Here is a 26,707-nt window from a genome sequence, read left to right as displayed (position 1 = left end):
GAAATAGGAGACCTCCCAGACTGAGATACAACACATCATGTGAAATAGGAGACCTCCCAGACTGAGATACAACACATCATGTGAAATAGGAGACCTCCCAGACTGGGATACAACACATCATGTGAAATAGGAGACCTCCCAGACTGAGATACAACACATCATGTGAAATAGGAGACCTCCCAGACTGAGATACAACACATCATGTGAAATAGGAGACCTCCCAGACTGAGATACAACACATCATGTGATATAGGAGACCTCCCAGACTGAGATACAACACATCATGTGAAATAGGAGACCTCCCAGACTGAGATACAACACATCATGTGAAATAGGAGACCTCCCAGACTGAGATACAACACATCATGTGAAATAGGAGACCTCCCAGACTGGGATACAACACATCATGTGAAATAGGAGACCTCCCAGACTGAGATACAACACATCATGTGAAATAGGAGACCTCCCAGACTGAGATACAACACATCATGTGAAATAGGAGACCTCCCAGACTGAGATACAACACATCATGTGAAATAGGAGACCTCATGGCTATGTGAGTTTGTCGTGTTTAATCTCCCCACTAATGTTCTCTCTTGTTGTATGTGAGTGTTGTATTACCTCAGCAGAACACCTGCTATGGGCTTGATGTAGGAGTTCTGCAATAACAGACAGACAATGGATTCCTTGGTTACACATGCCCTGCAGCCTCACACACCTCGCAGCCTCACAACAGAGGCTTGGTTACACACTGTCACACCCTGATCTGTTTCACCTGTCTTCGTGATTGTCTCCACCCCCCTCCAGGTGTCACTCATCGTCCCCATCACCCCCTGTGTATTTATACCTGTGTTCTCTATCTGTCTGTTGCCAGTCCGTCTTGTTTGTTCAAGTCAACCAGTGGGTTTTTCTATCAGCGCTTGCTTTTCCCCATCGCTCTCTTTTCTCATCCTCCTGGTTTTCCCCATCTCCCTCTTTTCTCATCCTCCTGGTTTTCCCCATCTCTCTCTTTTCTCGTCCTCCTGGTTTTGGTGCAACATCAGTGCTCCCAAATCCCTTGGCTTCAATCTGATCAGTGCTCCTACAGTACCATTGGCTTCAATCTGATCAGTGCTCCTAAAGTACCATTGGCTTCAATCTGATCAGTGCTCCTACCCTTGGCATCTACAATATAAATTTAATGCATGTATCTATGTGTCACCGAAATCAATAATAAATTATATTGAATATCTCTTAATACCTCTTTGTTGTCACCCCGTAGTCTATTGTAGGTCTATAAGTTCTCTACTCAAGTCTGCCTGTTCTGTAGGCCTATAAGTTCTCTACTCAAGTCTGCCAAAAAGCATAATGGGTTCTAAATAACAATATAACAGCACATTGTAGACAATCTTTATCCATTAAAAATATTTTACAATAAGTAATATACATTACCAGAAATAACCATTTGGTGTCCATGAAATCTACTAAATCCGGACTATATAAAGTTGACTTGAACTATTCTAGGGGATACAAAAATGCGAACCGTGTATGTTGTGATATTTTCAGTATCTTTCTTTGGAGAAGCTTGAAGTGGTAGTATGAATAGTGAAGGGGGCGGTAGGGAGAGGAAAATAGACGAGAGAGGGGGTAGACTGAGGGCGTGCGATACTACTGGAGCATTTACCGGTGGAGGATACAGACAGACAGACTGGTTGGTTGGGGACCGAGAGAGCCGCTGCCTGACTTTCTCCAGTCGTTCTAAGGTTTGTAAAACTACCGATCAATTCATTCTGAGGAACAACAATTTACCATAGCTGGAACACGTTTTGACTCTCCACTTGACTGGTACTGAAACCAGCTAGGGCTACTGGTAGTGCGAACTGAAGTCGAAGATGGAGAAAGGGTTGGGCACGCGATGGTTTCAAGGCGTGTTGAGCTGTTAGTTTCAGCACCGTGTTGTTGGAAGAAGACAAGAGTGCTCATGGTTGTTGCCTATTTTGACACCATAATCTCGCCGTAGGTGAGGGGGAATTTGTGTCCACCTCAAAGCTATTGAGCGCGGTTGAGAAAGGAGAGATGCGTGTGTGTAACGCTGATGTTTTTCCCGGAATGGGCAGTTGTTGTGCATGCATTAGATAGTCTATTGAGATGCTCTATTCGATGAGCGAATGGTTTGAACAAAATATTGACATGTCTATTGTGTTGTTTAAGTTGTACATGCATGTTATATGTTGTATGCGTAGACCAGCGTGTTTTTGTTGACGGTGTAGGTAACCAGTCTGTTGAAATGAGCCACATTCAGGTTATGGACACATTAAATATTTGATGTGATGCTAAATTGATTAGCCAATATATGCATGCTATATGCACTCACAACGTGTGTGTGTGTGTGTGTGTGTGAGAGAGAGAGAGAGAGATAATGTAAACATAAGTATACAGACTACAGAAACATCTAGTACACACACTGGTCCACCAATTAGACCATGTTAACCCTTGTTGTTGAGAACTAAAGGATGAGTTCAAAATTTACAGTCAGTGCCAGTGTTTCACCATTAGCCTACCAATGGTAATACTTTTGACAGTTGCTTATAGCTGAAAGCAACATCCTCCAGCCATGTAAGTACAGTAGCCTATCAGAGCTTGGAGGCAGCCAACCCTACAGTTCATTCATGCAACCCTCATTCATGTTAAGTGCGAGAACCTTTTGGACAAAGATGTCATAATATGCAGTGAGGTCATATAGATTGCTTTGTTTGCATCCAATGCTAAAATGTTCAAGTAAAACACCTACAGTGTATGTTGTGACAATTGTATAGCTCTAATATTAGCCTACAGCCTCCAGCAGCTGCTGAGGAGGAAATGCCACACAGGCTTGCCTGTCACCTAGTTGGAAAGAGATGAATTGTCTTGTCAGTAGTGGGCTGACGATGACAGATGTGGAGATGGAGAGTTTGATGATTCCTGTTCGAGTTCTATTCTGTTAGCAGAGGAGATAGAGGGGGAGAGAGTGAGAGAGGGGAGAAGGAGAGAGAGGGGGGGAGAAGGGGGGAGAGAGAGGGGGGAGAGAAAGAAAGAGAGGGGGAGAGAGAGATAGAAAGAGGGAGGGGGAGAGAGAGAAAAGAGAGGGGGAGAGAGAGATAAAAAGAGAGGGGAGAGAGAGATAGGGAGGGGGAGAGAAAAAAGAGAGGGGGAGAGAGAGATAGGGAGGGGGAGAGAGAAAAGAGAGAGGGAGAGAGAGATAGAAAGAGGGAGGGGGAGAGAGAAAAAAGAGAGGGGGAGAGAGAGATAGAAAGAGGGAGGGGGAGAGAGAGAAAAGAGTGGGAGAGAGAGATAGAAAGAGGGAGGGGGAGAGAGAAAAGAGAGGGGGAGAGAGAGATAGAAAGAGGGAGGGGGAGAGAGAGAAAAGAGAGGGAGAGAGAGATAGAAAGAGGGAGGGGGAGAGAGAGAAAAGAGAGGGGGAGAGAGAGATAAAAAGAGAGGGGAGAGAGAGATAGGGAGGGGGAGAGAAAAAAGAGAGGGGGAGAGAGAGATAGGGAGGGGGAGAGAGAAAAGAGAGAGGGAGAGAGAGATAGAAAGAGGGAGGGGGAGAGAGAAAAAAGAGAGGGGGAGAGAGAGATAGAAAGAGGGAGGGGGAGAGAGAGAAAAGAGAGGGAGAGAGAGATAGAAAGAGGGAGGGGGAGAGAGAGAAAAGAGAGGGGGAGAGAGAGATAGAAAGAGGGAGGGTGAGAGAGAGAAAAGAGAGAGGGAGAGAGAGATAGAAAGAGGGAATGGGAGAGAGAGAAAAGAGAGGGGAGAGAGAGCTAGAAAGAGGGTGGGGGAGAGAGAGAGAGAGATGAGGCCAGCTGCAGGCAGGGACTGAGCTGCTGAACCACAGAGGACTCAAACTGATGAATTATTAATACAATCTCCCACAGAAATAAACCTCAATCAAGATGTTGTGAGATGTTTATAATGCAATAATGAAAACAATAAAAAACTACTGTTACAATTACCTGGACAAATTGTCCCTGTGATGAGGATGTTACCATGCTGGTTCAAAGGATTTGCCTCGATCTGTATTTCCGTAGCCAGTAGACATAGTGTTTGCCAAATGGCACCTTATTCCCTATATAGTGCACTACTTTTTACCAGTGTCCCAAATGGCACCTTATTCCCTATATAGTGCACTACTTTTGACCAGAGGAGCTGATTGTAATTGAATAGAGCTTCTAGAACTGAAATGAAACCAGGTAAATGATAATGATTCTAATCTATAGTTGAAATGGTATGCTGATGGTCCCTAAGACCTTCATGGATAGAGCTTCTAATCCATCTGAAATTGTATGCTGATGGTCCCTAAGACCTTCATGGATAGAGATTCTAATCTATCTGAAATGGTATGCTGATGGTCCCCAAGAACTTCATGGATAGAGCTTCTAATCTATCTGAAATGGTATGCTGATGGTCCCCAAGAACTTCATGGATAGAGCTTCTAATCTATCTGAAATGGTATGCTGATGGTCCCCAAGAACTCCATGGATAGAGCTTCTAATCCATCTGAAATGGTATGCTGATGGTCCCCAAGAACTTCATGGATAGAGCTTCTAATCCATCTGAAATTGTATGCTGATGGTCCCCAAGAACTTAATGGATAGAGCTTCTAATCCATCTGAAATGGTATGCTGATGGTCCCCAAGAACTTCATGGATAGAGCTTCTAATCCATCTGAAATGGTATGCTGATGGTCCCTAAAAACTTCATGCCTGCTCAAAGGATGTTATCTGTGGGCTTATCTTTCCTTGCCAGACTTGTGTTGCTGTAAAGTGCCTAGACCCGTGGTACATATATTTGAAAATAAAAATGCACGCACGGAGGTGTACACACACACACACACACACACACAGCACAGTAACACACACAGTAGTGAAATCATATACACGTGCAGACCAGGTGAGATATACAGTTTTGATGATGGGTGGTTCAACGATTGTATCCATAAGTAGTTAGCAGCACCTCGCTACGCCCACAGTAACATCTGCTAAACGCGTGTATACGACCAATGACATCTGCTAAACACGTGTATACGACCAATGACATCTGCTAAACGCGTGTATACGACCAATGACATCTGCTAAACGCGTGTATACGACCAATGACATCTGCTAAACGCGTGTATACGACCAATGACATCTGCTAAACGCGTGTATACGACCAATGACATCTGCTAAACGCGTGTATACGACCAATGACATCTGCTAAACGCGTGTATACGACCAATGACATCTGCTAAACGCGTGTATACGACCAATGACATCTGCTAAACGCGTGTATACGACCAATGACATCTGCTAAACGCGTGTATACGACCAATGACATCTGCTAAACGCGTGTATACGACCAATGACATCTGCTAAACGCGTGTATACGACCAATGACATCTGCTAAACGCGTGTATACGACCAATGACATCTGCTAAACGCGTGTATACGACCAATGACATCTGTTAAACACGTGTATACGACCAGTAAATATTTGATTTGACCTCACTAATATTTGCCCTTTTAGTGTTTACAGTAGCCTAACAGTACAGAACAACACTGCTGTTGTTGTTGTTACACTAGGTTTTGCAGATGAGGACGATGAATCGTTTTGACGGAGGCTAATTAGACCCCACAGTGTAGAGGAGGGGGGGGTTCCCCAGGTGCCTCTCAGCAGGGGGTCAATAAGACAAGACCCCGCAGGAGGGGGGGGGGGTTGTTCAATGAGCTGAAACATTCACATTCTTCACAACCTTGCAGATAGAATTGTATTGAATAGAACAGCTGACATGATGATTCCCCAATTATTATTAGTTTTATCCGTTATTTAAACTAGGCAAGTCAGAACAAAAAAGAACAAATTCTTATTTACAATGACGGCCTAACCCAGCCAAAACCCTAACCCGGACAACGTTGGGCCAATTGTGCGCCGCCCTATGGGACTCCCAATCACGGCCGGTTGTGATACAGCCTGGAATCAATCTAGAAGAAAAAGAAACGCACACCTATTTAGGAGAGGTGCTGGCTAGCGGAGTAGACAACTTGAAAATAAAGGAGAGCCGCACACTCTAGGAGCTCAGATGCAAAAATGTAAAATCCAACGTTTCGACAGGCAAGCTGTCTTCATCAGAGTATAATGAGGCTGGAATCAAACCAGGGTCTGTAGTGACGCCTCTAGCACTGAGATGCAGTGCCTTTAGATTGCTGCTCCACTTGGGAGCCCCTAAATCTGTCTCTTCATTTCTGTCTGATTATTCTTGTCATGTTGCCCCCTCCCCAACAGACCCCGGGAACCTGGTTCTATGGTCACTGATAGGCCACTAACAGACCCCGGGAACCTGGTTCTGTGGTCACTGATAGGCCACTAACAGACCCCAGGAACCTGGTTCTGTGGTCACTGATAGGCCAATAACAGACCCCAGGAACCTGGTTCTGAGGTCACTGAATGACCACTAACAGACCCCAGGAACCTGGTTCTGTGGTCACTGAATGACCACTAACAGACCCCAGGAACCTGGTTCTGTGGTCACTGATAGGCCACTAACAGACCCCAGAAACCTGGTTCTGTGGTCACTGATAGGCCACTAACAGACCCCAGGAACCTGGTTCTGAGGTCACTGATAGGCCACTAACAGACCCCAGGAACCTGGTTCTGTGGTCACTGATAGGCCACTTACCGGCCAGCAGCACTTCGCTTTCTCTCTTCTATTTCACTAGAGGAGGAGGGAACCCCTCGTGGGCTCATTGAACCACTCCCGACAAACAAATTAGCGCCACTGTACAGTACCAGACAGATGACTGAGGGATGTTTTTGAGACCGCTCTAAACATAATTTCTGCTCTTATGCAGAGTAACGCTCTCCTCTAGTCCACAACCATTGTAGAAGCACTGATGTAAAGCAGCTGTTCAACATTTAAAAGTTCACTCTTAAGAAGGAAATAGAAAAACAGTGCCAAGTCAGTACGTGCCTACTAAGAGTCTGCCCAGTCAGATTAATGTAAACCCCTGAGTGAATCATGTGTTTGTATCACAATTTGTGTTGCTGATACTGACAATAGGCCTCGCTAGGATGGGTCTCGCTAGGATGGGCCTCGCTAGGATGGGCCTCGCTAGGATGGGTCTCGCTAGGATGGGCCTCGCTAAGATGGAATTTGCTAGGATGGGCCTCACTCTGATGGGCCTCGCTAGGATGGGTCTCGCTAGGATGGGTTTCACTAGGATGGGCCTTGTGTTAGTGTTCAAATACTGGAGAGTTGAGACCAAATCACGGACGCTGGACAGAGTGGATTTCAGTTGTAACAAAAGACAGTTTTAATGAGTCAGAGATATCTTGTCCCGCAGTTTTACGTGCACGGACCTAGTTCACATAACTCGGCAAGGAGCCAGGTGAAAAAGAGACCTATACAATGGTTACATACATTTTTATACATAGAATAAAGTAGGTGGAGTCTTGTCGTTTCGGTCTTCTTGACTGGTCGGAGGGTTGGAGGCGGGCCTTGCTCTAGCCAGAGCGGGCCCCATTGGTGCACAGCAAAAGTGCTTTGCTCTTGGGACCGGCCAGTTAGAGGGAGATGAGATGTGTGTTTATATAAGGAAGAGGGGGTCAGTCTTATGGCTGGGTGTATGTGTTCTTACGACGGAATGTCTTTGTTTATATGAGCTATGTGTATGAATATTTATATAACAAATCCCCCTCTTCACGTCTATTAGACGTGAAAACTATAGCAGAAAGGTGGCGGTTGCAATCGTGGGTATACATAAGGTGGTGCTCCTAACCTTGTCTGGTTTGCATGGTGGGTCTGTAGGTGTAGTGCTACGTTTGGGACGGGAGTGATTGGAGGGAGTGATATCAGGAAAGGAGTTAGGGACATGTGTAGGGGTTGGTGTATGCGATGTGGCAGGGTGAAATAGTTGTTCAATTAACCATGTGAAAGTCCTAGGGTTACTCCAAATATCAGTAGGAATATCACAAATAAGGGACCAGATATCCCCAGCCTCACCCAGAGAGGGAGAAATTTCCCTCTAACTGGGCGAGGTTCCCTTCTCAGGGGAGGCGGAGTTTGATGCCGCATCACCTGAGGAAGGAGTGTCTTCATTTGGAATCGAATTTAGGCCGCTCAAATCAGCTCTGACTTCAGTCAGTGTTCTAGAAGGAATTGGGGCTGGGGTGCAATGTGTAAGGCGGTGCCAAGGTGTGCCTGATTTACCTTTGACCTGGACTGAGTGTGAAGTAACCTCCTTCACTTCGTACGGTCCAGTCCACCTGGGTTCCAGCCACTTTCTCTTGTGGACTGTAACCCACACCCCGTCACCAACCTTTACCTTCAGTAGTGGCGTGTCCCCCGGCAGCTCCCCCTCCTGGACCTTGTGAACCTGGGTAGAGAGCGCTGCAGAGAGAACCGTCAGTTTTTTCACATAATTAGACATTACAATTTGTTGTACATCAAGGGCGGGCATATGACCTCCCTCCCTTGGTGGACCATGCATGACTCTACCAGTCATTATCCCATGAGGCACATACTTTAGCTATCTTAGCTTTTGCTTTTGGTTTGACGTTCCACCAGATTTTGGGATTGGGGCCTGTACACAGATCCAAATCTGTGGGTTATGCCAAATCTTTCTTCCACCTGTCTCAGGTGTTTGTTAAATGTAAGCCATTTGTCAAAATTGATTTGTCTTGGGATGCCATACCTGGGTATTAGTTTGGTTTGTAGCCACTTAAAGACTGACCTAGCATCCTCCCCTTTTGTTATTATTGCCTCTACCCATTTGGAGAACCTATCTACTATGACTAGGAGATAGAGTTTGCCTTTAGATACATTTTCGGGGCCCATGTCGGTGTAGTCTATACTAATATCCTGAAAACATGCATTAGGTATTACGTATGAGCCCATTGGTGTTTGATATGGTTTCTTTGGGTTGTGTCTGTCACAACCATTGCATTCGTCACAAAATAAATCATCGTCATAAAATAAGTCAGTCATATTTTTTATGTGAGGGTGCCACCAGATGTGCGAGGCCTTTTTGGAGGGTCTTTAGTTTGCCTTTGTGTGTGGGGCCATGTGTTTCTCATAAAAGTTCTGGGTCCATCAGTGTGGCCTGCTTCATGGGCATGGGCTGAGTCTGTATAGATATTCAGTCTTTCCTTTTCCTCTGATGAGGACCTGCGTCAATCCGATGATTTCAGCTAATTTGGCCGATGCTGGTTGAGGGATGATGGCTGATTGAAGGGTGACATCACGAGGTGAGCTGTTTTTTCAATAGCTTTTGCTACTGCAGCAACGTATCTGGAGCATGTTGACTGTCCTACCTCAATGTGGTCAAGTTTGAAGAGTAGTACATCAAGACCCTTCTCTCCCCCTCTTGTTTCTGGAATAGGACGGATGAGGTGAATCCTTCCCTTCCAGAAACATCCAAATGGAACTTGTTCTTGTAGTCAGGTGCCGTCAGAGCTGCTGCCGCTGATAGATCTGTTTTCAGGAGTGCTATGGCTGTTGATGCTTCAGCCGTCCAGGCCAGGGGTGCATGGAGGTTCCTTGATCGTAGGATGACCGGTGCTGCCACCCCCTCTGGGCCACACCCAATGGTACAACACCTGATAGGTGGGGTCAGGTGCATCATGTCTTCGTCCCAGTCTGCAGTGTAGAGGCAGTCATCAGTTTCTGTTGCATTGAGTGTGCAATGGATCTCAGCTTGGGGAGTCTTATATGGGTGCAGAGTGTAGATTTGAGCTTTCAGTTGGTTGAACTTAAACTGGATGTGAGGGGTGGCAGGCCCTGTGGGTAGGCATTTTAGCCAGTACACTTCTTGGGCTTCAGACAGTGTGGTCATCGGCAGGAGTGGCATCCTCATCATTCTTACTGGGTGATCAGGTGTTGAAGTGGGAGGGTTGGTTGTAATCTTGCTGCTCCTGCTGCATGTGTCTAGGAGAGGGTCCTCTTCCTGGTGCCCCTCCACGTCCTCTTCCTCTTTCTCTCCATTGCTGTTGCTGCGGGGAGAGTGGTTTCGTGCAATATCTGGCATAGTGACCGGGAATTCCTCAGTTATACCACTGGTAGTTTCCCCCTCTGTATGGTCCAGTGTAGGGGCCTCGTTGAGCCCGTTGCCGTTGCAGGATATACCGCTGTGGGGGAGGGTAATGGGGTGGTGGGGCTGCCTGCTGTTGGATCATCTGAGAGACAGTCTGTGCCACGATCTGAGTGTTATCTGGCTGCTCCCCTTGGTCTTGAGTTTCTACTGCAATCATTTGTTTGGGCGTGATGGCTGCAGACATTTTATCTAAGTCGTCTGATAATGTGTATAATGCGTTATTTAGGTATATTCAATCCTTACTATGTGGTGTTTATTTCTATCGTTGTATGCTTAGCCTGTCCCTGGTCGAGACAAAGGGGGTTATCAGTATGTGACGCCCGCCACGTGTGTATTTCACCGGTATTTTATTTGAATTTGTTCAGCGATTCGTTTAGGTATTTTCTATAAATGATTCTGCGATTTCCTTTTGGAACAATATATCAGTGAATATATGCGGTTCTATAACAATTTTCAGAGTAATTCTAGCTCTTTAGGAAATATAGATAGAATAGAAAAACCCAAAAATCAGTGTGTAGCTTTTAGCGTCTGTCAAACAAAGTCTGTACTAAGCTCGGCGGCTTATTTAAATACTTTCTAGAAACAATTCAGTAAGTTCCTTTATGAACTTATATCAGTAAATTCCAGCGATTCTATAGCAATTGTCAGAATAATTTTAAACTTTAGGCAATATCAACAGGAATGAAAAAAAACGAAAATCAGTATTCCATTCGATACTAAGGTGGCTTTGTCTACCAGCACGTGTGCATAATAGCCCAGTTACGTATCCCAACCTACTCCGCGACAAACGTTTCTTTCAATTTAATTTCCCCCATCTCCAAATCATGGAATGTCAACTCTGGTTCATCTTATGTTTATTGTTTGATGTGCAATAGCCACATCATTCCCGATCTCTGTCTAGTGGAAGGCCAAACTTACATATCCTATATCTATTCGACTACACCTCTAACATAACCAATTAAACAGTTTACAACTCATTCAATAGGATCTTTTACATGCAGATTCAGTCGATCTATTAATTAACTAAATCTCTAAACACAACCAATTAAACAGTTTAGAACTTATTCAATAGGAACTTTTACGTGCATACTACACTTCTAAACAAAACCAATTAAACAGTAAGCACTTATTTAATAGGAACTTTTACATGCATACTACACTTCTAATAATAGGCCAATTGATAAAAAATAAAAATACAAATAAAAAATAAAAACGAGCAAAACAAGATCTCCCCGATCAATGTCTTAGGTTCTTATGTAAGAAATTTGGGCACCGATTCATACTCACGCCCAGTACTTTCTGATCAAAATTTGGTTTAGGCTATAATACAATATGCAGATTTCGATATAACGGGCTCTGCTCACCTTTATATAGAGCGCTCCGATCAGATTTCCTGAGGCAAGATGAATGGCTGGGGAAGTCACTCTTCCGTCTGATTTTTTAGCCGTGATCAGTCTCGTCCTCTCACACTAACTTATAATAGATCGAATTCAAGAACAACCATCCTCTGCTACCAATTCTGTTAGTGTTCAAATACTGGAGAGTTGAGACCAAATCACGGACGCTGGACAGAGTGGATTTCAGTTGTAACAAAAGACAGTTTTAATGAGTCAGAGATATCTTGTCCCGCAGTTTTACGTGCACGGACCTAGTTCACATAACTCGGCAAGGAGCCAGGTGAAAAAGAGACCTATACAATGGTTACATACATTTTTATACATAGAATAAAGTAGGTGGAGTCTTGTCGTTTCGGTCTTCTTGACTGGTCGGAGGGTTGGAGGCGGGCCTTGCTCTAGCCAGAGCGGGCCCCATTGGTGCACAGCAAAAGTGCTTTGCTCTTGGGACCGGCCAGTTAGAGGGAGATGAGATGTGTGTTTATATAAGGAAGAGGGGGTCAGTCTTATGGCTGGGTGTATGTGTTCTTACGACGGAATGTCTTTGTTTATATGAGCTATGTGTATGAATATTTATATAACACTTGCAAGGATGGGCCTCGCTAGGATGGGCCTCGCTAGGATTGGCCTCGCTAGGATGGGTCTCGCTAGGATGGGTCTCACTAGGATGGGCCTCACTAGGATGGGTTTCGCTAGGATGGGCCTCACTCTGATGGGCCTCGCTAGGATGGGCCTCGCTAGGTCTCGCTAGGATGGTCTCGCTTGGATGGGCCTAGCTAGGATGGGTTTCGCTAGGATGGGTCTCTCTAGGATAGGCCTCGCTAGGATGGGTCTCGCTAGGATGGGCCTCGCTAGGATGGGCCTCACTCTGATGGGTCTCGCTAGGATGGGCCTCACTCTGATGGGACTCGCTAGGATGGGCCTCACTCTGATAGTTTTTGCGAGGATGGGCCTTACTCTGATTTATGGGTCTCGCTAGGATGGGCCTCACTCTGATGGGCCTTGCTAGGATGGGCCTCGCTAGGATGCGTTTCGCTAGGATGGGTCTCGCAAGGATGGGCCTCGCTAGGATGGGTCTCGCTAGGATGGCTCTCGCTTGGATGGGCCTCGCTAGGATGGGCCTCACTCTGATGGGTCTCGCTAGGATGGGCCTCACTCTGATGGGACTCGCTAGGATGGGCCTCACTCTGATAGTTTTTGCGAGGATGGGCCTTACTCTGATTTATGGGTCTCGCTAGGATGGGCCTCGCAAGGATGGGTTTCGCTAGGATGGGACTCGCTAGGATGGGCCTCGCTAGGATGGGTTTCGCTAGGATGGGCCTCACTCTGATGGGCCTCGCTAGGATGGGCCTCACTCTGATGGGTCTCGCTAGGATGGGGCTCGCTACGATAGGCCTCACTCTGATGGGTCTCGCTAGCATGGGTCTCACTCTGATGGGCCTCGCTAGGATGGGCCTCACTCTCTTGGGCCTCGCTAGGATGGGCCTCGCTAGGATGGGTTTCACTCTGATGGGCCTCGCAAGGATGGGCCTCGCTAGGATGAGCCTCGCAAGGATGGGCCTCGCTAGGATGAGCCTCGCTAGGATGGGCCTCGCTAGGATGGGCCTCGCTAGGATGGGTTTCACTCTGATGGGCCTCGCAAGGATGGGCCTCGCTAGGATGGCTCTCGCTAGGATGGGCCTCGCTAGGATGGGCCTCGCTTGGATGGGTTTCGCTAAGATGGGCCTCGCTAGGATGGGTCTCGCTAGGATGGGCCTCGCTAGGATGGAATTTGCTAGGATGGGCCTCACGCTGATGGGCCTCGCTAGGATGGGCCTCGCTAGGATGGGACTCGCTACGATTGGCCTCACTCTGATGGGCCTCGCTACGATGGGCCTTACGTGAGATCTAACAACTGCTGAGTCATATCCTCATCTGGCTGTTTGGACAACCAGGGAGGGAGTTCTCTGATGGCGTGACCAGCTGGTGCTAGGATGGGCCTCGCTAGGATGGGCCTCACTAGGATGGGTCTCGCTAGGATGGGCCTCACTCTGATGGGCCTCGCTAGGATGGGCCTCGCTAGGATGGGTTTCACTCTGATGGGCCTCGCAAGGATGGGCCTCGCTAGGATGGGCCTCGCTAGGATGGGCCTCACTAGGATTAGGTCTCGCTAGGATGGGCCTCACTAGGATGGCTCTCGCTAGGATGGGCCTCGCTAGGATGGGACTCGGTAGGATGGGCCTCGCTTGGATGGGTTTCGCTAGGATGGGCCTCACTCTGATGGGTCTCGCTAGGATGGGACTCGCTACGATGGGCCTCGCTACGATGGGCCTCGCTAGGATGGGCATCACTCGGATAGGCCTCGCTAGGATGGGCCTCGTTAGGATGGGCCTCACTAGGATTAGGTCTCGCTAGGATGGGCCTCACTCTGATGGGTCTCGCTAGGATGGGCCTCGCTAGGATGGGACTCGCTAGGATGGGCCTCGCTACGATGGGACTCGCTACGATTGGCCTCACTCTGATGGGCCTCGCTACGATGGGCCTTACGTGAGATCTAACAACTGCTGAGTCATATCCTCATCTGGCTGTTTGGACAACCAGGGAGGGAGTTCTCTGATGGCGTGACCAGCTGGTGCTAGGATGGGCCTCGCTAGGATGGGCCTCACTAGGATGGGTCTCGCTAGGATGGGCCTCACTCTGATGGGCCTCGCTAGGATGGGCCTCGCTAGGATGGGTTTCACTCTGATGGGCCTCGCAAGGATGGGCCTCGCTAGGATGGGCCTCGCTAGGATGGGCCTCACTAGGATTAGGTCTCGCTAGGATGGGCCTCACTAGGATGGCTCTCGCTAGGATGGGCCTCGCTAGGATGGGACTCGGTAGGATGGGCCTCGCTTGGATGGGTTTCGCTAGGATGGGCCTCGCTAGGATGGGCCTCACTAGGATTAGGTCTCGCTAGGATGGGCCTCACTAGGATGGCTCTCGCTAGGATGGGCCTCACTCTGATGGGTCTCGCTAGGATGGGCCTCGCTAGGATGGGACTCGCTAGGATGGGCCTCGCTACGATGGGACTCGCTACGATTGGCCTCACTCTGATGGGCCTCGCTACGATGGGCCTTACGTGAGATCTAACAACTGCTGAGTCATATCCTCATCTGGCTGTTTGGACAACCAGGGAGGGAGTTCTCTGATGGCGTGACCAGCTGGTGCTAGGATGGGCCTCGCTAGGATGGGCCTCACTAGGATGGGTCTCGCTAGGATGGGCCTCACTCTGATGGGCCTCGCTAGGATGGGCCTCGCTAGGATGGGTTTCACTCTGATGGGCCTCGCAAGGATGGGCCTCGCTAGGATGGGCCTCGCTAGGATGGGCCTCACTAGGATTAGGTCTCGCTAGGATGGGCCTCACTAGGATGGCTCTCGCTAGGATGGGCCTCGCTAGGATGGGACTCGGTAGGATGGGCCTCGCTTGGATGGGTTTCACTAGGATGGGCCTCGCTAGGATGGGCCTCACTAGGATTAGGGTCTCGCTAGGATGGGCCTCACTAGGATGGCTCTCGCTAGGATGGGCCTCACTCTGATGGGTCTCGCTAGGATGGGCCTCGCTAGGATGGGACTCGCTTGGATGGGCCTCGCTACGATGGTTACTCGCTACGATTGGCCTCACTCTGATGGGCCTCGCTACGATGGGCCTTACGTGAGATCTAACAACTGCTGAGTCATATCCTCATCTGGCTGTTTGGACAACCAGGGAGGGAGTTCTCTGATGGCGTGACCAGCTGGTGCTAGGATGGGCCTCGCTAGGATGGGCCTCACTAGGATGGGCTCGCTAGGATGGGCCTCACTCTGATGGGCCTCGCTAGGATGGGCCTCGCTAGGATGGGTTTCACTCTGATGGGCCTCGCAAGGATGGGCCTCGCTAGGATGGGCCTCGCTAGGATGGGCCTCACTAGGATTAGGTCTCGCTAGGATGGGCCTCACTAGGATGGCTCTCGCTAGGATGGGCCTCGCTAGGATGGGACTCACTCTGATGGGCCTCGCTACGATGGGCCTTACGTGAGATCTAACAACTGCTGAGGCATATCCTCATCTGGCTGTTTGGACAACCAGGGAGGGAGTTCTCTGATGGCGTGACCAGCTGGTGCCGATTCGCTCCCTCATCTTCCCGTTGGCCCCTTTCACCCCCCCGATCCATGTTAGCAGACCTGAAGGGCCTGAATATACACTGTATAAGTTCTGACAGGGTGACTGGTAATAGAGATGTACTTCTCCTGTTCCTCCTGCAGCCAGGACACCCACACTCTCACTGCCTCTAGTTGATGTAAGAAGTGGTTGTCCTGGTTACAACCCCTTAGACCTGTTGCTATGAAGCTAAACAGAGTGCTGTAGGAGGGAAGACAGCTAGGAAGACAGTTTGGAGCTCTGCACTGAACACAGTTCCTGGCACAGGTGCTGTATCCATTGTTTCTCCCTAAATATTGTCACTAGAGTCGTCACCCTTTAAAGGAGCATTGCTGAAGACAAGGTGTGGTACAATAAAATTACATCAGCTTCTGTTTGTAAAGAGGGGCAAAGTAACAAGCTCTGAAACACTAAACCATCCAACCTCCTTGTATCATTGTAGTGTTTGCATATTTTTTTTTTTAACCAGGAAAGTCAGTTAAAGAACAAATTCTTATTTACAATGACGGCCTACCCCGGGTCAATTGTGCGCCGGCTTATGGGACTCCCAATCACAGCCTGGATTTGAACCAGGGACTGTAGTGACGCCTCTCTTGCACTGAGATGCAGTGCCTTAGACCACTGCGCCACTCGGGAGCGCAATATATGTCCAAGTTATGGATATTCATGAAGGGAATATTCTCATCCACCAGCTTGCTCTCTCTCTCTCTCTAGCAGTTGGTCCTGGGGACGACGCTAGTAGACAAGAGACAAGGAACCTTTTGCCATACATATTTATTAGACTACGCAACCTAGCCTGGTCCCAGATCTGTTGTACTGTCTTGCCACTTAGCTTGCCAATAGGAGTTTTCCTCTCTACACTGTTTCTTCCATAACCTCGTTTCCTCTCTATCCAGTTTCCCCCTTACCCAAACCTGGGTCAATTGTGCATCGCCCTATGGGACTCCCAATCACGACCGGATGTGACGCAGCCTGGATTTGAACCAGGAGATGCAGTGCCTTAGATCACTGCGCCACTCGGGAGCCTAACGTAAAAAAATAACTACAGACAGGTTGTGTTCAGGACAGAGACAATTCACTTTCTGTCAGTTAGATGTTAATAGTTTTGTTTATTTGACAGGGACATTGACAATGTATTACAGATTGTAGCTACAGCTAATTATCATCTGTATAAACCTACCAAAACCAACAAACTATGAATTCATTCATATGGTTGCTCACAAATCTCACACATTGCACACGTCTGATGGAGTTTGCGTTGTGTTTTGCCTTTGTCACTGAAACATCTGTGGGCCTGGTTCAATGCACGACTGACAGGATATTTTCGATACAGCAATAGTTCAACCATCATTCTGCTATGAATTTTGTTTGAAGCCAATTTAGTCTAATTTGCTGTTTTGTATGCTCTTGTCTAAACATTTATGCACATCCGATTCATCAGGAAATCATAGACTGGAAATAGGTCAGACAATTAATTTCACACACTGCACTTTTATGCAGAATATAAATAAATATGTATTTTTATCTTATTTATGGATAGGCCTTCATATTCTTCAACATGGAGGTGTGCCATGTTGTCACATCATACACCCTATTGTGGCTAAGACCGGGCAGGACAGGACAGGGTTGGACAAGGTAGGACAGGACAGGACAGGACAGGGTTGGAAAGGGAAGGACAGGACAGGACAGGGCAGGACAGAGCAGGACAGGGTTGGACAAGGTAGGACAGGACAGGACAGGGCTGGACAGAGCAGGACAGGGTTGGAAAGGGAAGGACAGGACACGACAGGGCAGGACAGAGCAGGGCAGGGTTGGACAGGACACGACAGGGCAGGACAGAGCAGGACAGGGTAGGACAGGACACGACAGGGCAGGACAGAGCAGGACAGGGTTGGACAGGGTAGGATGGGACATGGCAGGGCAGGACAGGGTCGGACAGGATAGGATAGGACGTGGCAGGGCAGGACAGAGCAGGACAGGGTTGGAAAGGGTAGGACAGGACACAGCAGGGCAGGACAGGGCAGGAAAGAGCAAGACAGGGTAGGACAGGACAGGACAGGGTATGGTAGAACGGGGATATATCCACGTCCAATAGGGAGGGCAGAGCAGGACAGGGTAGAGCAGTGTAGGACAGGACAGGGTAGAACAGGACAGGGTAGGACAAGGTAGGGCAGGGTAGGACCGGACTGGGTAGGACAGGGATATCTCCACACCCGATAGGGAGGGGAGGGCAGGACAGGGTAGGGCAGGGTAGGACAGGGTAGGACTGGACTGGGTAGGACAGGGATATCTCCACATCCGATAGGGAGGGCAGAGCCCTGAGTTTGAATCAATTGTAGATGATGTCAGATCCACTTTGTAAACCAGGGAGGGCTATTTTGAGTGTAACTTAATTACCCCCTTCCATTTCCCCTTACACACACACACACACACACACACACACACACACACACACACACACACACACACACACACACACACACACACACACACACACAGTAAGGCAAGGTCTCCAGACCTTTAACCCAGATGTTGCCAGAGACACAGATTCACTGATGCCACTAATTCACTGATGGCACTTATGATAAAATAAAATAAATAACAATAACAATAATAATAATATGTTTCATTTGCGACATTTAAGATACCCAAGATATTCATGAAGGTACCCAAATACCAGATACCCAAATCAAATAGCAAATATAAACATGACAATACTAAAAGCAAAGTGAATTACACCTTGGTTGATACGCTGTCAATAATGGCAATGGGTTACAGTCCAGTACTGTTACTAATGGGATACAGTCCAGTACTGTTACTAATGGGATACAGTCCAGTACTGTTACTAATGGGATACAGTCCAGTCCAGTACTGTTACTAATGGGATACAGTCCAGTACTGTTACTAATGGGTTACAGTCCAGTACTGTTACTAATGGGATACAGTCCAGTACTGTTACTAATGGGATACAGTCCAGTACTGTTACTAATGGGATACAGTCCAGTACTGTTACTAATGGGATACAGTCCAGTACTGTTACTAATGGGATACAGTCCAGTACTGTTACTAATGGGATACAGTCCAGTCCAGTACTGTTACTAATGGGATACAGTCCAGTACTGTTACTAATGGGTTACAGTCCAGTACTGTTACTAATGGGTTACAGTCCAGTACTGTTACTAATGGGTTACAGTCCAGTACTGTTACTGATGGGATACAGTCCAGTCCAGTACTGTTACTAATGGGTTACAGTCCAGTCCAGTACTGTTACTAATGGGTTACAGTCCAGTACTGTTACTAATGGGATACAGTCCAGTCCAGTACTGTTACTAATGGGATACAGTCCAGTACTGTTACTGATGGGATACAGTCCAGTCCAGTACTGTTACTAATGGGATACAGTCCAGTACTGTTACTAATGGGTTACAGTCCAGTACTGTTACTGATGGGATACAGTCCAGTCCAGTACTGTTACTAATGGGATACAGTCCAGTACTGTTACTAATGGGTTACAGTCCAGTACTGTTACTAATGGGTTACAGTCCAGTACTGTTACTAATGGGTTACAGTCCAGTACTGTTACTAATGGGATACAGTCCAGTCCAGTACTGTTACTAATGGGATACAGTCCAGTCCAGTACTGTTACTAATGGGTTACAGTCCATTCCAGTACTGTTACTAATGGGATACAGTCCAGTACTGTTACTAATGGGTTACAGTCCAGTACTGTTACTAATGGGATACAGTCCAGTACTGTTACTAATGGGATACAGTCCAGTACTGTTACTAATGGGATACAGTCCAGTACTGTTACTAATGGGATACAGTCCAGTCCAGTACTGTTACTAATGGGATACGGTCCAGTCCAGTACTGTTACTAATGGGATACAGTCCAGTACTGTTACTAATGGGTTACAGTCCAGTCCAGTACTGTTACTAATGGGTTACAGCCCAGTACTGTTACTAATGGGTTACAGTCCAGTACTGTTACTGATGGGATACAGTCCAGTCCAGTACTTTTACTAATGGGTTACAGTCCAGTACTGTTACTGATGGGATACAGTCCAGTCCAGTACTGTTACTAATGGGATACAGTCCAGTACTGTTACTGATGGGATACAGTCCAGTCCAGTACTGTTACTCATGGGATACAGTCCAGTACTGTTACTGATGGGATACAGTCCAGTCCAGTACTGTTACTAATGGGATACAGTCCAGTCCAGTACTGTTACTAATAGGATACAGTCCAGTACTGTTACTAATGGGATACAGTCCAGTACTGTTACTAATGGGATACAGTCCAGTCCAGTACTGTTACTAATGGGATACAGTCCAGTACTGTTACTAATGGGATACAGTCCAGTTCAGTACTGTTACTAATGGGATACAGTCCAGTACTGTTACTAATGGGATACAGTCCAGTCCAGTACTGTTACTAATGGGATACAGTCCAGTACTGTTACTAATGGGATACAGTCCAGTCCAGTACTGTTACTAATGGGATACAGTCCAGTACTGTTACTAATGGGATACAGTCCAGTACTGTTACTAATGGGATACAGTCCAGTACTGATACTAATGGGATACAGTCCAGTACTGTTAATAATGGGATACAGTCCAGTACTGTTAATAATGGGATACAGTCCAGTACTGTTACTAATGGGATACAGTCCAGTCCAGTACTGTTACTAATGGGATACAGTCCAGTACTGTTACTAATGGGATACGGTCCAGTACTGTTACTAATGGGATACAGTCCAGTACTGTTACTAATGGCATACAGTCCAGTCCTGTACTGTTACTAATGGGTTACAGTCCAGTCCAGTACTGTTACTAATGGGATACAGTCCAGTACTGTTACTAATGGGTTACAGTCCAGTCCAGTACTGTTACTAATGGGTTACAGTCCAGTACTGTTACTAATGGGTTACAGTCCAGTACTGTTACTAATGGGTTACAGTCCAGTCCAGTACTGTTACTAATGGGTTACAGTCCAGTCCAGTACTGTTACTAATGGGTTACAGTCCAGTACTGTTACTAATGTGATACAGTCCAGTACTGTTACTAATGGGTTACAGTCCAGTACTGTTACTAATGGGTTACACTCCAATCCAGTACTGTTACTAATGGGTTACAGTCCAGTACTGTTACTAATGGGTTACAGTCCAGTACTGTTACTAATGGGTTACAGTCCAGTCCAGTACTGTTACTAATGGGTTACAGTCCAGTCCAGTACTGTTACTAATGGGTTACAGTCCAGTACTGTTACTAATGTGATACAGTCCAGTACTGTTACTAATGGGATACAGTCCAGTACTGATACTAATGGGATACAGTCCAGTACTGTTAATAATGGGATACAGTCCAGTACTGTTAATAATGGGATACAGTCCAGTACTGTTACTAATGGGATACAGTCCAGTCCAGTACTGTTACTAATGGGATACAGTCCAGTACTGTTACTAATGGGATACGGTCCAGTACTGTTACTAATGGGATACAGTCCAGTACTGTTACTAATGGCATACAGTCCAGTCCTGTACTGTTACTAATGGGTTACAGTCCAGTCCAGTACTGTTACTAATGGGATACAGTCCAGTACTGTTACTAATGGGTTACAGTCCAGTCCAGTACTGTTACTAATGGGTTACAGTCCAGTACTGTTACTAATGGGTTACAGTCCAGTACTGTTACTAATGGGTTACAGTCCAGTCCAGTACTGTTACTAATGGGTTACAGTCCAGTCCAGTACTGTTACTAATGGGTTACAGTCCAGTACTGTTACTAATGTGATACAGTCCAGTACTGTTACTAATGGGTTACAGTCCAGTACTGTTACTAATGGGTTACACTCCAATCCAGTACTGTTACTAATGGGTTACAGTCCAGTACTGTTACTAATGGGTTACAGTCCAGTACTGTTACTAATGGGTTACAGTCCAGTCCAGTACTGTTACTAATGGGTTACAGTCCAGTCCAGTACTGTTACTAATGGGTTACAGTCCAGTACTGTTACTAATGTGATACAGTCCAGTACTGTTACTAATGGGATACAGTCCAGTACTGATACTAATGGGATACAGTCCAGTACTGTTAATAATGGGATACAGTCCAGTACTGTTAATAATGGGATACAGTCCAGTACTGTTACTAATGGGATACAGTCCAGTCCAGTACTGTTACTAATGGGATACAGTCCAGTACTGTTACTAATGGGATACGGTCCAGTACTGTTACTAATGGGATACAGTCCAGTACTGTTACTAATGGCATACAGTCCAGTCCTGTACTGTTACTAATGGGTTACAGTCCAGTCCAGTACTGTTACTAATGGGATACAGTCCAGTACTGTTACTAATGGGTTACAGTCCAGTCCAGTACTGTTACTAATGGGTTACAGTCCAGTACTGTTACTAATGGGTTACAGTCCAGTACTGTTACTAATGGGTTACAGTCCAGTCCAGTACTGTTACTAATGGGTTACAGTCCAGTCCAGTACTGTTACTAATGGGATACAGTCCAGTACTGTTACTAATGGGATACAGTCCAGTACTGTTACTAGTGGGATACAGTCCAGTCCAGTACTGTTACTAATGGGTTACAGTCCAGTACTGTTACTAATGGGATACAGTCCAGTACTTTTACTAATAGGATACAGTCCAGTACTGTTACTAATGGGATACAGTCCAGTCCAGTACTGTTACTAATAGGTTACAGTCCAGTACTGTTACTAATGGGTTACAGTCCAGTACTGTTACTAATGGGATACAGTCCAGTCCAGTACTGTTACTAATGGGATACGGTCCAGTCCAGTACTGTTACTAATGGGATACAGTCCAGTACTGTTACTAATGGGATACAGTCCAGTACTGTAACTAATGGGATACAGTCCAGTCCAGTACTGTTACTAATGGGTTACAGTCCAGTACTGTTACTAATGGGATACAGTCCAGTACTGTTACTAATGGGATACAGTCCAGTCCAGTACTGTTACTAATGGGTTACAGTCCAGTACTGTTACTAATGGGATACAGTCCAGTACTGTTACTAATGGGATACAGTCCAGTCCAGTACTGTTACTAATGGGTTACAATCCAGTACTGTTACTAATGGGATACAGTCCAGTACTGTTACTAATGGGATACAGTCCAGTCCAGTACTGTTACTAATGGGTTACAGTCCAGTACTGTTACTAATGGGTTACAGTCCAGTACTGTTACTAATGGGATACAGTCCAGTACTGTTGCTAATGGGTTACAGTCCAGTCCAGTACTGTTACTAATGGGTTACAGTCCAGTCCAGTACTGTTACTAATGGGATACAGTCCAGTACTGTTACTAATGGGATACGGTCCAGTCCTGTACTGTTACTAATGGGTTACAGTCCAGTCCAGTACTGTTACTAATGCGGATACAGTCCAGTACTGTTACTAATGGGTTACAGTCCAGTCCAGTACTGTTACTAATGGGTTACAGTCCAGTACTGTTACTAATGGGTTACAGTCCAGTACTGTTACTAATGGGTTACAGTCCAGTCCAGTACTGTTACTAATGGGTTACAGTCCAGTCCAGTACTGTTACTAATGGGTTACAGTCCAGTACTGTTACTAATGTGATACAGTCCAGTACTGTTACTAATGGGATACAGTCCAGTACTGTTACTAATGGGATACAGTCCAGTACTGTTACTAATGGGATACAGTCCAGTCCAGTACTGTTACTAATGGGATACAGTCCAGTACTGTTACTAATGGGATACGGTCCAGTACTGTTACTAATGGGATACAGTCCAGTCCAGTACTGTTACTAATGGGATACAGTCTTGTACTGTTACTAATGGGATACAGTCCAGTCCAGTACTGTTACTAATGGGATACAGTCCAGTACTGTTACTAATGGGATACAGTCCAGTACTGTTACTAATGGGATACAGTCCAGTCCAGTACTGTTACTAATGGGATACAGTCCAGTACTGTTACTAATGGGATACAGTCCAGTACTGTTACTAATGGGTTACAGTCCAGTCCAGTACTGTTACTAATGGGTTACAGTCCAGTACTGTTACTAATGGGATACAGTCCAGTACTGTTACTAATGGGTTACAGTCCAGTACTGTTACTAATGGGATACAGTCCAGTACTGTTACTAATGGGATACAGTCCAGTCCAGTACTGTTACTAATGGGTTACAGTCCAGTACTGTTACTAATGGGATACAGTCCAGTACTGTTACTAATGGGATACAGTCCAGTACTGTTACTAATGGGATACAGTCCAGTACTGTTACTAATGGGTTACAGTCCAGTACTGTTACTAATGGGTTACAGTCCATTACTGTTACTAATGGGATACAGTCCAGTCCAGTACTGTTACTAATGGGATACAGTCCAGTACTGTTACTAATGGGTTACAGTCCAGTCCAGTACTGTTACTAATGGGTTACAGTCCAGTACTGTTACTAATAGGATACAGTCCAGTACTGTTACTAATGGGTTACAGTCCATTACTGTTACAAATGGGATACATTCCAGCACTGTTACTAATGGGATACAGTCCAGTACTGTTACTAATGGGTTACAGTCCAGTCCAGTACTGTTACTAATGGGATACAGTCCAGTACTGTTACTAAGGGGTTACAGTCCAGTCCAGTACTGTTACTAATGGGTTACAGTCCAGTACTGTTACTAATGGGTTACAGTCCAGTACTGTTACTAATGGGATACAGTCCAGTACTGATGCTAATGGGTTACAGTCCAGTACTGTTACTAATGGGTTACAGTCCAGTACTGTTACTAATGGGTTACAGTCCAGTACTGTTACTAATGGGTTACAGTCCAGTACTGTTACTAATGGGTTACAGTCCAGTACTGTTACTAATGGGTTACAGTCCAGTACTGTTACTAATGGGTTACAGTCCAGTACTGTTACTAATGGGTTACAGTCCAGTCCAGTACTGTTACTAATGGGATACAGTCCAGTACTGTTACTAATGGGTTACAGTCCAGTCCAGTACTGTTACTAATGGGATACAGTCCAGTACTGTTACTAATGGGTTACAGTCCAGTCCAGTACTGTTACTAATGGGATACAGTCCAGTCCAGTACTGTTACTAATGGGTTACAGTCCATTACTGTTACTAATGGGATACAGTCCAGTCCAGTACTGTTACTAATGGGATACAGTCCAGTCCAGTATTGTTACTAATGGGATACAGTCCAGTACTGTTACTAATGGGTTACAGTCCAGTACTGTTACTAATGGGTTACAGTCCAGTCCAGTACTGTTACTAAGGGGTTACAGTCCAGTCCAGTACTGTTACTAATGGGTTACAGTCCAGTACTGTTACTAATGGGATACAGTCCAGTCCAGTACTGTTACTAATGGGTTACAGTCCAATACTGTTACTAATGGGTTACAGTCCAGTCCAGTACTGTTACTAATGGGATACAGTCCAGTACTGTTACTGATGGGATACAGTCCAGTACTGTTACTAATGGGATACAGTCCAGTACTGTTACTAATGGGTTACAGTCCAGTCCGGTACTGTTACTAATGAGATACAATGTGTAGAGGTGCTGACTAATGGTAGTAAACTGTATAGTGTGTAGAGGTGCTGACTAACAGTAGAGTGATGACTAATGGTAGTGAACTGTATAGTGTGTAGAGGTGCTGACTAATGGTATAGAACTGTATAATGTGTGTAGAGGTGCTGACTAACAGTAGAGTGATGACTAATGGTAGTGAACTGTATAGTGTGTAGAGGTGCTGACTAATGGTAGAGTGATGACTAATGGTAGTGAACTGTATAGTGTGTAGAGGTGCTGACTAATGGTAGTGAACTGTATAATGTGTGTAGAGGTGCTGACTAATGGTAGTGAACTGTATAATGTGTGTAGAGGTGCTGACTAATGGTAGTGAACTGTATAATGTGTAGAGTGATGACTAATGGTAGTGAACTGTATAATGTGTAGAGTGTTGACTAATGGTAGTGAACTGTATAATGTGTGTAGAGGTGCTGACTAATGGTAGTGAACTGTATAATGTGTGTAGAGGTGCTGACTAACAGTAGAGTGATGACTAATGGTAGTGAACTGTATAATGTGTGTAGAGGTGCTGACTAATGGTAGTGAACTGTATAATGTGTGTAGAGGTGCTGACTAATGGTAGTGAACTGTATAATGTGTAGAGGTGATGACTAACAGTAGAGTGATGACTAATGGTAGTGAACTGTATAATGTGTAGAGTGATGACTAATGGTAGTGAACTGTATAATGTGTGTAGAGGTGCTGACTAATGATAGTGAACTGTATAATGTGTGTAGAGGTGATGACTAACAGTAGAGTGATGACTAATGGTAGTGAACTGTATAATGTGTGTAGAGGTGTTGACTAATGGTAGTGAACTGTATAATGTGTGTAGAGGTGATGACTAACAGTAGAGTGATGACTAATGGTAGTGAACTGTATAATGTGTAGAGTGATGACTAATGGTAGTGAACTGTATAATGTGTAGAGTGATGACTAATGGTAGTGAACTGTATAATGTGTAGAGTGATGACTAATGGTAGTGAACTGTATAATGTGTGTAGAGGTGCTGACTAATGGTAGTGAACTGTATAATGTGTGTAGAGGTGATGACTAACAGTAGAGTGATGACTAATGGTAGTGAACTGTATAATGTGTGTAGAGGTGATGACTAATGGTAGTGAACTGTATAATGTGTGTAGAGGTGCTGACTAATGGTAGTGAACTGTATAATGTGTAGAGTGATGACTAATGGTAGTGAACTGTATAATGTGTGTAGAGGTGTTGACTAATGGTAGTGAACTGTATAATATGTGTAGAGGTGATGACTAACAGTAGAGTGATGACTAATGGTAGTGAACTGTATAATGTGTGTAGAGGTGCTGACTAATGGTAGTGAACTGTATAATGTGTGTAGAGGTGCTGACTAATGGTAGTGAACTGTATAATGTGTGTAGAGGTGATGACTAACAGTAGAGTGATGACTAATGGTAGTGAACCGTATAATGTGTGTAGAGGTGCTGACTAATGGTAGTGAACTGTATAATGTGT

At 45.9% G+C, this 26,707-nt stretch overlaps 1 protein-coding gene across 1 annotated transcript in view; it reads left to right on the top strand.

Annotated features, from left to right (window-relative positions):
* Window positions 1–1,537: 1,537 nt before the first annotated feature.
* Window positions 1,538–26,707, top strand: part of LOC110504516 (complexin-2) — a 59,257-nt gene continuing 34,087 nt past the window's right edge. The window contains exon 1 of the mRNA XM_021583273.3: window positions 1,538–1,742. The gene's annotated coding sequence lies outside the window, so the exon portion shown is untranslated. The remainder of the gene's footprint in view (window positions 1,743–26,707) is intronic.

The sequence above is a fragment of the Oncorhynchus mykiss genome, chromosome 25 (genome assembly GCF_057628025.1).
Source record: "Oncorhynchus mykiss isolate SJ-2025 chromosome 25, ASM5762802v1, whole genome shotgun sequence".
Taxonomy (NCBI): Eukaryota; Metazoa; Chordata; class Actinopteri; order Salmoniformes; family Salmonidae; genus Oncorhynchus; species Oncorhynchus mykiss.
The sequence above is the reverse complement of the archived record's forward strand: the minus strand, read 5'-3'. Positions and strand labels throughout refer to the sequence as shown.